The following is a 10100-nucleotide window of genomic DNA, read 5'->3' as shown; positions in this document are numbered from 1 at the left end:
TATATAATATATATATATATACACAACCTTGAGTCAACAACTATACCATTATATTATACATAACAAATTCTGGTAAATACTGTATTAGTAATTACATAAACATAATTGTATTATACACACACACACACACACACACACACACACACACACAGTATATACTATATATTATCATACCTTATATATATATATAGGTGAAAACTTGTGTCAACTTAAGTGGATAGGAAATAGTTGTCCACCAAACTTTTTATCCATGGATCTTGCCTAGGGATCCTTGCATGATATGAAGAAACTTTTTATATTAATAAATGAGTGGCTAAAAAGTTTGGTGGACAACTATTCCCTATCCACTTAAGTTGATAGGAGTCTTGCTCTATATATATATATATTATTGATTTATAGTCATTTATCATTCTAGTATTAACTTTGTCTAATCGTGTTCTATTTCATATATTATCAGTGTTTATGTTCACATGTTCATCAATAATTCACTGTATGCTTATTTGCAATGTATCAATGTTTTTATTAAACGAATTTATGCCCTTCTTATATCTACATTTGTTTATAAATCTAATTGATCTTCCATAGTTCGTGTTTTATGTATTATACATCTTTATTACGTATATTTATGTTGAATATATTTATATGATTTTTGACTACTTTAGATAGTGTTGCTATAATATTATCTTTGAACTTTTTTAACATAATTATAATTTCTTATTTTCGATAATTATGCCTTATATGTCTTATTTGGTTGAATGTGATTTACTGATTGCATTCATGTGTTTTGTTTATAACTATACTTTTGTATATCTTGAATGTTTATTCTACTAACTGATTATATGATATTTCTATTGTAATTTGATATATTACTATTATTATTTTCATGTCTTTTATGTTGTACATTATGTTTATCTAAATTATATATACATTTTATTATTGCTATTTTGTTTTGCTTACATAATCTTCAAATGTTTCTTTTATATTTGCTTGTATATGATTTATCTGCTATTTGCATTGCGTTTTTATGTTTTTGTGTTTTATCATGTTTGTCATCTAAATTTCGTATGAGTGATTTATATTTTGTTGAAATGTTTTGTCTTTTATCTTCCTTATGCTCTTCTTTATTATTTATATTGTTGAGTTGATATGCTTTATCATATATTCTAGTGATTGACAAGTGTTTGAGTTATGTATTTATATTTCATATAATATTTTTTATGCTATATTTGTTATATTTTACCAATTATGTGCTATTGATTATATTTTAACATTGTGATGTGTCGTCTTATGATACTATATCAATAATATCGTGTTGATATTATATTTTTCTATAATTGAATATTTATTGTTGACTTCTTGCTATTAAACTATGTTGACTGATACTTATATTTTTGTCTGTGCATAGATGTTGCGTTATATTATAATTTGATATGTATTAACTATTTATTTACAATATACATGTTTCTGTGGAATCTCTTTCAATTATGTGTTCACTCTCTTTATGTTATGCTTATTTCATTCTTATTATTTATACTACGTATCAGACTTTCTTATGACATTGATTTGCTTAATATATATTTGCATTAACTATTCACTTTTAATTCATTTGTATTATTCTCTATTGTGTCTTGTATAACTTATAATATACACATCCATTTTTTTATTCAACATTTGTTCACACATTTGTCATAACGTGCTATGACCTTATTTCCATATTTCTATCATTGGGTTCTTTGTGCATCACTCGCATTTTGAATTCCGAGGGCAGAATTTGTTTTAAGGAGGGTAGAATGTAAGGACCGTGAAATTTTGATACTAGTTAAAATAATTTTTTAGTATTTTAAAATATTTAATTATGATTTTTAAAAGAGTATTAATATTTTTCTTAAATTTCTACAATTTTCTATGATTTAAAGTCTAAGTTTAATATTTATTTAAATGATTTGAATATTTATAAATTTATTTAGAGCAGTAAATACTTCTGCAATTTATCCGTTGTGTTACCGATACTATTACGTATCATTTTGAGTAATATGTGGTATTATTATTATTATTACATATATTTTTGTATAATACGTTGTATTATTAATTACGTATTATTTGTATAATTTCTTGTATTATTTCTACTATTGCGTATTATCGGTCGTATTAGTACAACTGGTACGTTTTACTGTGTATATAATTATCCAATAATTATATGATTTTAAATGTAAGTAAATATATTTTTATTATTAATTATTTTTGTTTAATTGTACAATATGGGTATATTTCGACTGTTTCGTATCAACTATTGTATTAGTACAACATGTACATTTTTAATTATAGATAATTATTTTGTAATTAGTTTAATTTTTAAGTACCCGAAATTATTTATTATAATTATTTTTGTTTAAATTTCTAAACCCTAATCCCCTTAATATATATATATATATATATTATATATATATATATATATTATATATATATATATATATATATATATATATCTTTTTTTTTTCCCCTCTCCTTCTCTATGCTTTTCTCACAGCGCCGCCCCCATACATCTTATTCTCCACTCTCTCGCCTGCAGCTACATTCCTCTCACCTTCGCCGCACCCTGCGGCACCGCACACGACGCAGTCCTCATCGTCGTGCAACACCCGACCTCAGCACCCCAAGCCGAGCCCTCTTCCTCGTCACGGTCGAAGCTCGCGGCCGTCCGACCACATCTCTTACCTCTCTACTCTCGATCACCAACGACCACGCCGCGTCGAACCGCACCTCCTCCGCTGCCCGCAGCACCTCGCTGCCTTCCCCTCTCTCGACTCGACTCTTCCTCTAGCCCTGAGGCACCGCCTCCTCAGCCCTGAGCACCGGCCACCACCCTCTTCTCGCCGCTGTCCCAGGCCGCTCCCAAAGGCTCCTGCTGATAGGCCTCCTCCCGACCGCCACTCGCCATCCCCACGAGCTCACCGCCAGACTCCCTGGTTTCGCGCCGCCCTACTCCCGGCCAGCCACCACCGTACCAAATCACCGCCGACAGCCTTCCTCGAACCCCGACTCTGCCTTCTCGCCAGTACGCGTTCTGCCAGCGCTCCACGCCATCCGCCTCTGTCTTAGCCCAGATCCGAGTCGTCGCAGCGTCGCCCAGATCCGTCGCAGATCTGAGCTCCGACCACGCCGACTCGACGTCCGACGAACCTACCTCGTCGCTACCCTACTCGTGCTCAGTCCCGTCGACTCTCAGATCTGAACCGCCATCCGCTACATAGTCGAGATCCCCGTCAACGTCGATTCGTTCGACGAACCCAGAGGCAAGATCCTGCTTCTCTTTGATTCATTATTTTTATATGATATTTATACATTAGACTGATATGTTATTATCTGTGTGGGTTTGTTGAGAATATTATGGTAGTTATATTTTGTGAAGTGATTCTATTTATGATGAGTAGATATATTGAAAAGTAGTTTATGATTAATTACAAAATATTTTTGAAAGAAAGAATAATTTTTAAAAGGGAGTATTCTGAATTATTATTATGAGAAATATTTTAAAAGGATTTACTTTGGAAGAAGTAATATTAAATAGAATATTTAAAGATTATTTTATAATTATTGTAATGAGAAAAGAATTTACTTGATGTAAAAGGGATTTTTTAGAATAATAATTTAAAAGAGTTATTTTATAAAAAAGATAATTTTAGAATAATTATTATGAATTAAAAGAATTTATTTTGGTAGCGGAATCATTTCTGGATAATTATAATAATTTTAAAAGAAATTATTTTGGAAAAGGAATATTTCTTAATTATGTAGACTCTGTTTATGATTTATAATTCTTAATCTTTATTATCTGATATGCTACGATATTATTGCACATGATTAGTTACATTGATTATTCCTGGTTGTGTTTGAGAACCCCTAGCAGTTCATGACTTAGTGACCTCGTGTGTCATGAACAGACTTAGTGACATGTGTGAGTGTGTTGACTGAGTTTAGGTGGTGAACCCGAGTTAATAGAGATTATGATAGTTGATTAGACAAACAAGAAGAGTTGGGATAGGAAAGTCCATATTCATGTGATCGGATATAACTGTTGATGTATCTTCCAGGCTCACCCCATGATCCAGTGTAGCTTGGGGTTAGTTTGTTGGGTCAAAGTGAAGCCAGTGTAGTCACTTTGGTCCGTGAATTTGATATTCACCCGGGTTTTGCTTGAGTTCGAACCAGGCTGAAAACGGATTGCGTGTAGCCCTCTGACCGATCCAGTGTAGTGGCGTATTAGGTGCACGTAGAGGATTTGTGAACAGTCAGTTATCCGATGATATGAGTGTTGACTCTATGTGAGATGTGGACCAGTGACTTGAGATAGGATGGCTAGTTATATGACCTTGATTATTGGATAAGTATGATTCTTGTGAGATGTAGATTAGTTGTATTTCTTTCATACATAGATCGGGATTAATATTTAATTATCTATAATTTGAGACATATGGTATATACACGAGGGTTTCCTTATTTGGATTATTTCGCTCGACATACTACGTCTCGAGTTGTAGATTTTTAAATACTTGGATGATTATTCTGATCGTTAGCTGCATGATTTCATTACCCGTCTCGAGTTGTAGATTTTTAAATACTTGGATGATTATTCTGATCGTTAGCTGCATGATTTCATTACCCGATTGATTTACGGATTCTTATGATTATCATGTTTTGGTAGTGGTTTGAATGTTGATTTTGTTGGATTACCAGTTGCACGTTCTTTTGTTATTTCTGTTATCGTATCATTTTTCGTTTGGTTTTCGTTCGTTCTATTTGTTGTGGGGTCTTGCCGTGTGCAATGCACCTGATGTACACCTGTTTTCTCTGGTGTATGTCAGACTTAAAGGAAGAACAGGTCCCGCTGGGAGATCGCCAGGAGCCAGAGGATTCTCAGCATGAGTGTCTTACAGACGTAGCAGAAGAAGAAGCCGAAGCTTAGTCATTCCTTCCAATTTGTTTTGTAGCACGTTCATTTCCTTTTGATCAGTGTATTTTTATATTCTCCAGTATTTCATTCAGATAGTTTTTGTATAAGTGCATGTTGACCCGAATATTATGTCTCGGATGTTATCCTATTTGTGATATGATATTTTTATTCTGAGTTTGTCTATTATATTCTTGCTGATTATGATCACGGACCTGTGACTTCGCATTGTTTTTATTTCCAGACGCTTAGCGTATTGGATTGAGAAGAAAAGGAAAAAAAATAGTGTATATTTCTTCTTAATCTAATACGTCGTGGGCTTGTTCGCATTCCGTTTCCCCGGTATTTTGGGAAGCGGGGCGTGACAGATTTTATATGTCTTTATAAGGCTACATATGAGCCCTATATATATAAGATTAGACTTGCATTAGAGATTTTGATTTTAAACAATTCATAATTGTTCAAAACTCTATCCATAACAATTAAATATAGAATAGAATTATTCAAAAAATTATCCATTATAATTAAGGATAGAAATAGAATTGTATTGTATGTATACCTCTTCTGATTATATTAGTGAGACCAATTGGGTCCTATATCAAGAACAAATTATTAATTAAATTAATAATTTTAATTTAACAATAAAATCCATATCTGACCAACTGTTCATAAAATCTTTTTCATAATATGAGATTAATTATTTATAAATAATATCTTACATTCAAGACTCTCTAGTATCCTTTATTTTAGGCAACTCTTTTGAGCATGATAAGTTAACTATTTGCTCATGCCTAAATTACAATCCTCATGAACATAAATAAAATATATTTTGAAATATCAAAATATTTTATTTCTATAAGAAAATAAATTAATTTTTATAAAACCATATGCCGGCAAGAATTTAATAACTTCATGGGAATGCTTAATAAATTAACTCATCATAATAAACATAGTGGATCCTATCTAGATATCCATCATCTCCCTAAATAAAATTTCGTAACTCTACGTTTCAGGTTATATAGCACTTGCTAAACAAGCTTAACCATAACATCAAAGCATACTAAATTATCAAATTGGAAATGACAATATCATCAAGTTAAAGAGACCATGTAACAATTTGAATTCCCTATCTCTTAGGTGACTCGTCCTATAGAATTCAAATGCGATCTAGTGCTACACACATCACAATGTGTGCTCATGACATACACCCCGGGAATCCCCATTCTCAGTCCATATTTCATATGTCGGTGTAAGGCATAATAACATGTTATAACAAAGTTACCCTACACTAGTTATAGGTTAAACACAATTTTAAGAAATCTCTAAGTTAGATCATATATCCAAACAAGTGACCATCGCAGTGCATGATCTAACAAAATAATTTTTAAGGATACATAACACTTATATAAATAATAACCATATTATATGTGCAACAATTAAATCTATCTATTATGTAGATGAACAGAGGTCTGTGCATGTTGTGCATGCTCATCAGTTAAAAGATGGTGTTTATCAATCAAATCTTACACCTGCTGTTAATCCTTGGATTCAAATACAAAGAAATAAGGAAAAAGCTCCTGCTAACCTTTTCTCTTATCTGAGCTATTTGAATAATGATCCCTCTACAATTGATAGAGGAGATTGTAGTAAAATATGAACTTTTCAATATGGAATGTGAGAGGACTGAATAAGTCCTCAAAACAGCATCTGGTTAAAAATCATATTTTTCAATACCAGTTATCTTTTATAGCTCTGCTGGAGACAAAGATAAAGGAGGATATGTTGCAAACATGTACAAAGAAAATTGCAAAATACTGGAAATGGATATCAAATGTGAGAAGATTTGGAAAAACCGGAATATTGATACTTTAGGATCCCAATGTCATGGATATTAATATTGTCAGGTATTCTGATCAGCACATAACATGTGCAGTGAAATCTTTGGATGGAAATTTAAATTGTTTTATTTCCTCTATTATGGTTTCAACCAATTGGAAAAAAGGAAACAGCTATGGGCTGAGCTTACTGATATTCAAATTCTTATTGGAAATACTCTTTGGCTTCTTAGTGGTGATTTCAACTCTGTCACTAGTGATGAAGAAAAGCTAGGAGGAGTCACTCTTACTGATGTAGATACACAGGATTTCACCAATTTCATCAAAGACTGTGTTCTTTCTCAGCTGAAAACTATTGGATGCTACTATACTTGGAATAATAAACAAGATCCCGTGTCTAGAGTTTGGAGCAGATTGGATAGAACATTAGCTAATGACTCATGGATTAATCTTTACAGTTCAAGTCAAGCTGAATATCTACTTCCAAGCTTTTCTGATCATTCACCATCCCTAATTACTATTAAGGAAGATAATATACAAGGAAAAAAACCATTCAAGTTTTTCAAAATGTGGATTAATCATGATAAGTTTTTACCAACAGTTTCTGGTATCTGGAAAACCAAGATCAGAGGTTTTAAGATGTTTGCTGTATATTCAAAACTCAAGCATCTTAAGGGAGAGCTTAAAGAGCTAAATAAGAAAAACTTCAATAATATCAGTGAACATGTTATTAGAGCAAGGCATAAATTGGAAGAAGCTCAAAGAAGTCTGCAGGCTGCTCCTCTAAATCCAGAGTTCATCAAACATGAAAAAGAATGTATTTCAGTATTCAACAAACTTCTGAACTGTGAGTTATCCTTTTACCAACAAAAGGCAAGAATTGCTTGGAATGTCCATGGGGATAAATGCACTAATTTATTTCACTCAATAATCAAGTCTAATAGACATCATAATAGAGTGATGACCCTCTATAACAATATGGGACAACGTATTACTGATGGTGAAGACATTATAAATGAATTGCTATCCTTTTTCAAAAATCAAATGGGTACAGCTCATCCTACTGCAGTCCCTGATATCAGTATTATCAAATCTGACCCTTGTCTGAAAGATACTCATATTAAAGCTCTATATTATCCTGTTTCTAAAGATGAAATTACAAAGCTATTTTCTCAATGTCTGATGATAAAGCTTCAGGACCAGATGGATATGGTGTTTCTTTCTTCAAAGGAGCTTGGAGTATCATATGTGAAGATGTTACTCAAGCAATTATAGAATTATTCAATTCTGGAAAGCTGTTGGGGGCTATCAACTCAACATCTATTACTCTGATTCCAAAGGTAAACTGTCCAAAAACCCCAGCTGATTTCAGACCTATCTCATGTTGCAATTGCCTCTACAAATTTATCTCAAAACTTCTAGTTAATAGAATTGAACCAGTCATGGGGTATCTTGTCAATGATGCACAAAGTGCTTTTGTGGAAGGTAGGCAAATATCTAGTAATATTTTGTTGGCTCATGAACTGGTTAAGGGCTACAATAGGAAGAGCATATCTCCCAGAGTTCTGCTCAATATAGATATTAGAAAAGCCTTCGATACTATCAGCTAGAGTTTCTTGAAACATATGCTGTTAGGCCTGGGGTTTCCTAAAGTTATGGTTGATTGGATAATGTCCTGCATAACATCTCCTAAATATTCCACTGCTCTTAATGGATCCTTACATGGTTATTTCAATGGACAAAGAGGGCTTAGACAAGGGGACCCTCTATCCCCGTATCTTTTCATTCTTGGCATGGAATATCTCTCAAGAAGATTGGACATATTGAAGAGTGATAATCAGTTCAAATTTCATCCCAAATGTAAAAAACTCAAGATTACTCACCTCATCTTTGCTGATGATTTGCTTTTGTTTGGAAAGGGTGACCTGCATACCATTATGAAGCTCCACCAATGTATCAGGGAATTTAGTGCAGTATCTGGCCTTGAAGAAAATGCTGATAAATCTTGTATTTTTTATAGTGGTGTCCAAGATTCTGTCAAAGCTTCAATTAACTCTCTTCTTAGCTTTACTGAAGGTACATTCTCCATCAGATACCTGGGTATGCCTCTAATAAGTAAAAGGCTATCTTTTGTGGATTGCAGTCCTCTATTCAGCAAAATTACTAGTCAGTTTCAAAAATGGATGAAATTCAAAAATCTATCATATGCTGGTAAACTTCAAGTTATTAAGAGTGTAATTCTTGGTATTCAAACTTTTTGGACTTCAAGCTATATCTTACCAACCAGTGTGCTCCAGAGGATTGATGATATGTGCAGGAACTTTTTATGGGGTGATGCCAGAATTCCGCTAGTCTCCTGGGATAAAATATGCACAGGTAAAAAATATGGAGGACTTGGTATTTTCTCAGCTTCAATTTGGAATGCTGCTGATGCATTAAAGAATATATGGTTTATTCATATAAATAAGAAGTTACTATGGATCAAGTGGATTCATGGTAATTACTTAAGAACCAATGATATTTGACAAGTTCAAACAAAGTCTGGTGATTCCTGGACCTGGAAACAAATGATCAAGATAAGGGATAAAGCTTCGATACACTGTGGTGGAATAGATAATCTGAGGAAGCTCATGGTGATTGTTACAAAAATACAAAGATCAAGACCTCAACTCTATATGCTGTCTTATCCCCTGGTTCTCTAATGGTACCAGTTTCTTGGTGTTAGCCCTTATGTTTTGATGATGTTCTTACAACCACCATTATCGGTACTAATGGCTTATTGAGTGTAAATGTAGTAAAATCATTTGTCAAGCTCGTTAGTGCCATTAATAGAGGATGGATGGAATATATGCTACAACGAAGATATCCAAAGGAGGAGGAGGCCAAGAGATGAAGCAACGTTATTTCAAGAACGTCAAATTCGATTAAAAGCTTCATCCGATTCAAGCTATATCAAAGCTCAAGTATATTGCTCTCTATATGAGGATATTAGCTTTCTTTTGTTTTTCTTTCTAGTGCTAGAATGTAGGCAAAGAGTTACTGAGTTTACTTGAAGCTATTGGGAATCATACACACGTTTTTAAACTTGTGCTTTTAAGCGTTTTTCACAAAATACTTCACAAGTTTGAGTACCTATCTGCAAAATTTTTTTTCCAAGCAGTTTGTTTTTAGTATTAAAAACATTTTACAAAGTTTCAGAATTTTCAGAGGTCAAATGAATATTTTGGAAATATTTCAACTTGGTCAAATAACCTGATTTCAGAATATGTCAGAAATCGGTCGACCGGTCCGGTCGACCGATCCGATGACCTTTCTTC

Source organism: Asparagus officinalis, chromosome 1 (assembly GCF_001876935.1).
Source record: "Asparagus officinalis chromosome 1, Aspof.V1, whole genome shotgun sequence".
In the NCBI taxonomy this organism is placed as follows: domain Eukaryota; kingdom Viridiplantae; phylum Streptophyta; class Magnoliopsida; order Asparagales; family Asparagaceae; genus Asparagus; species Asparagus officinalis.
This window is presented reverse-complemented; position numbering follows the sequence as displayed.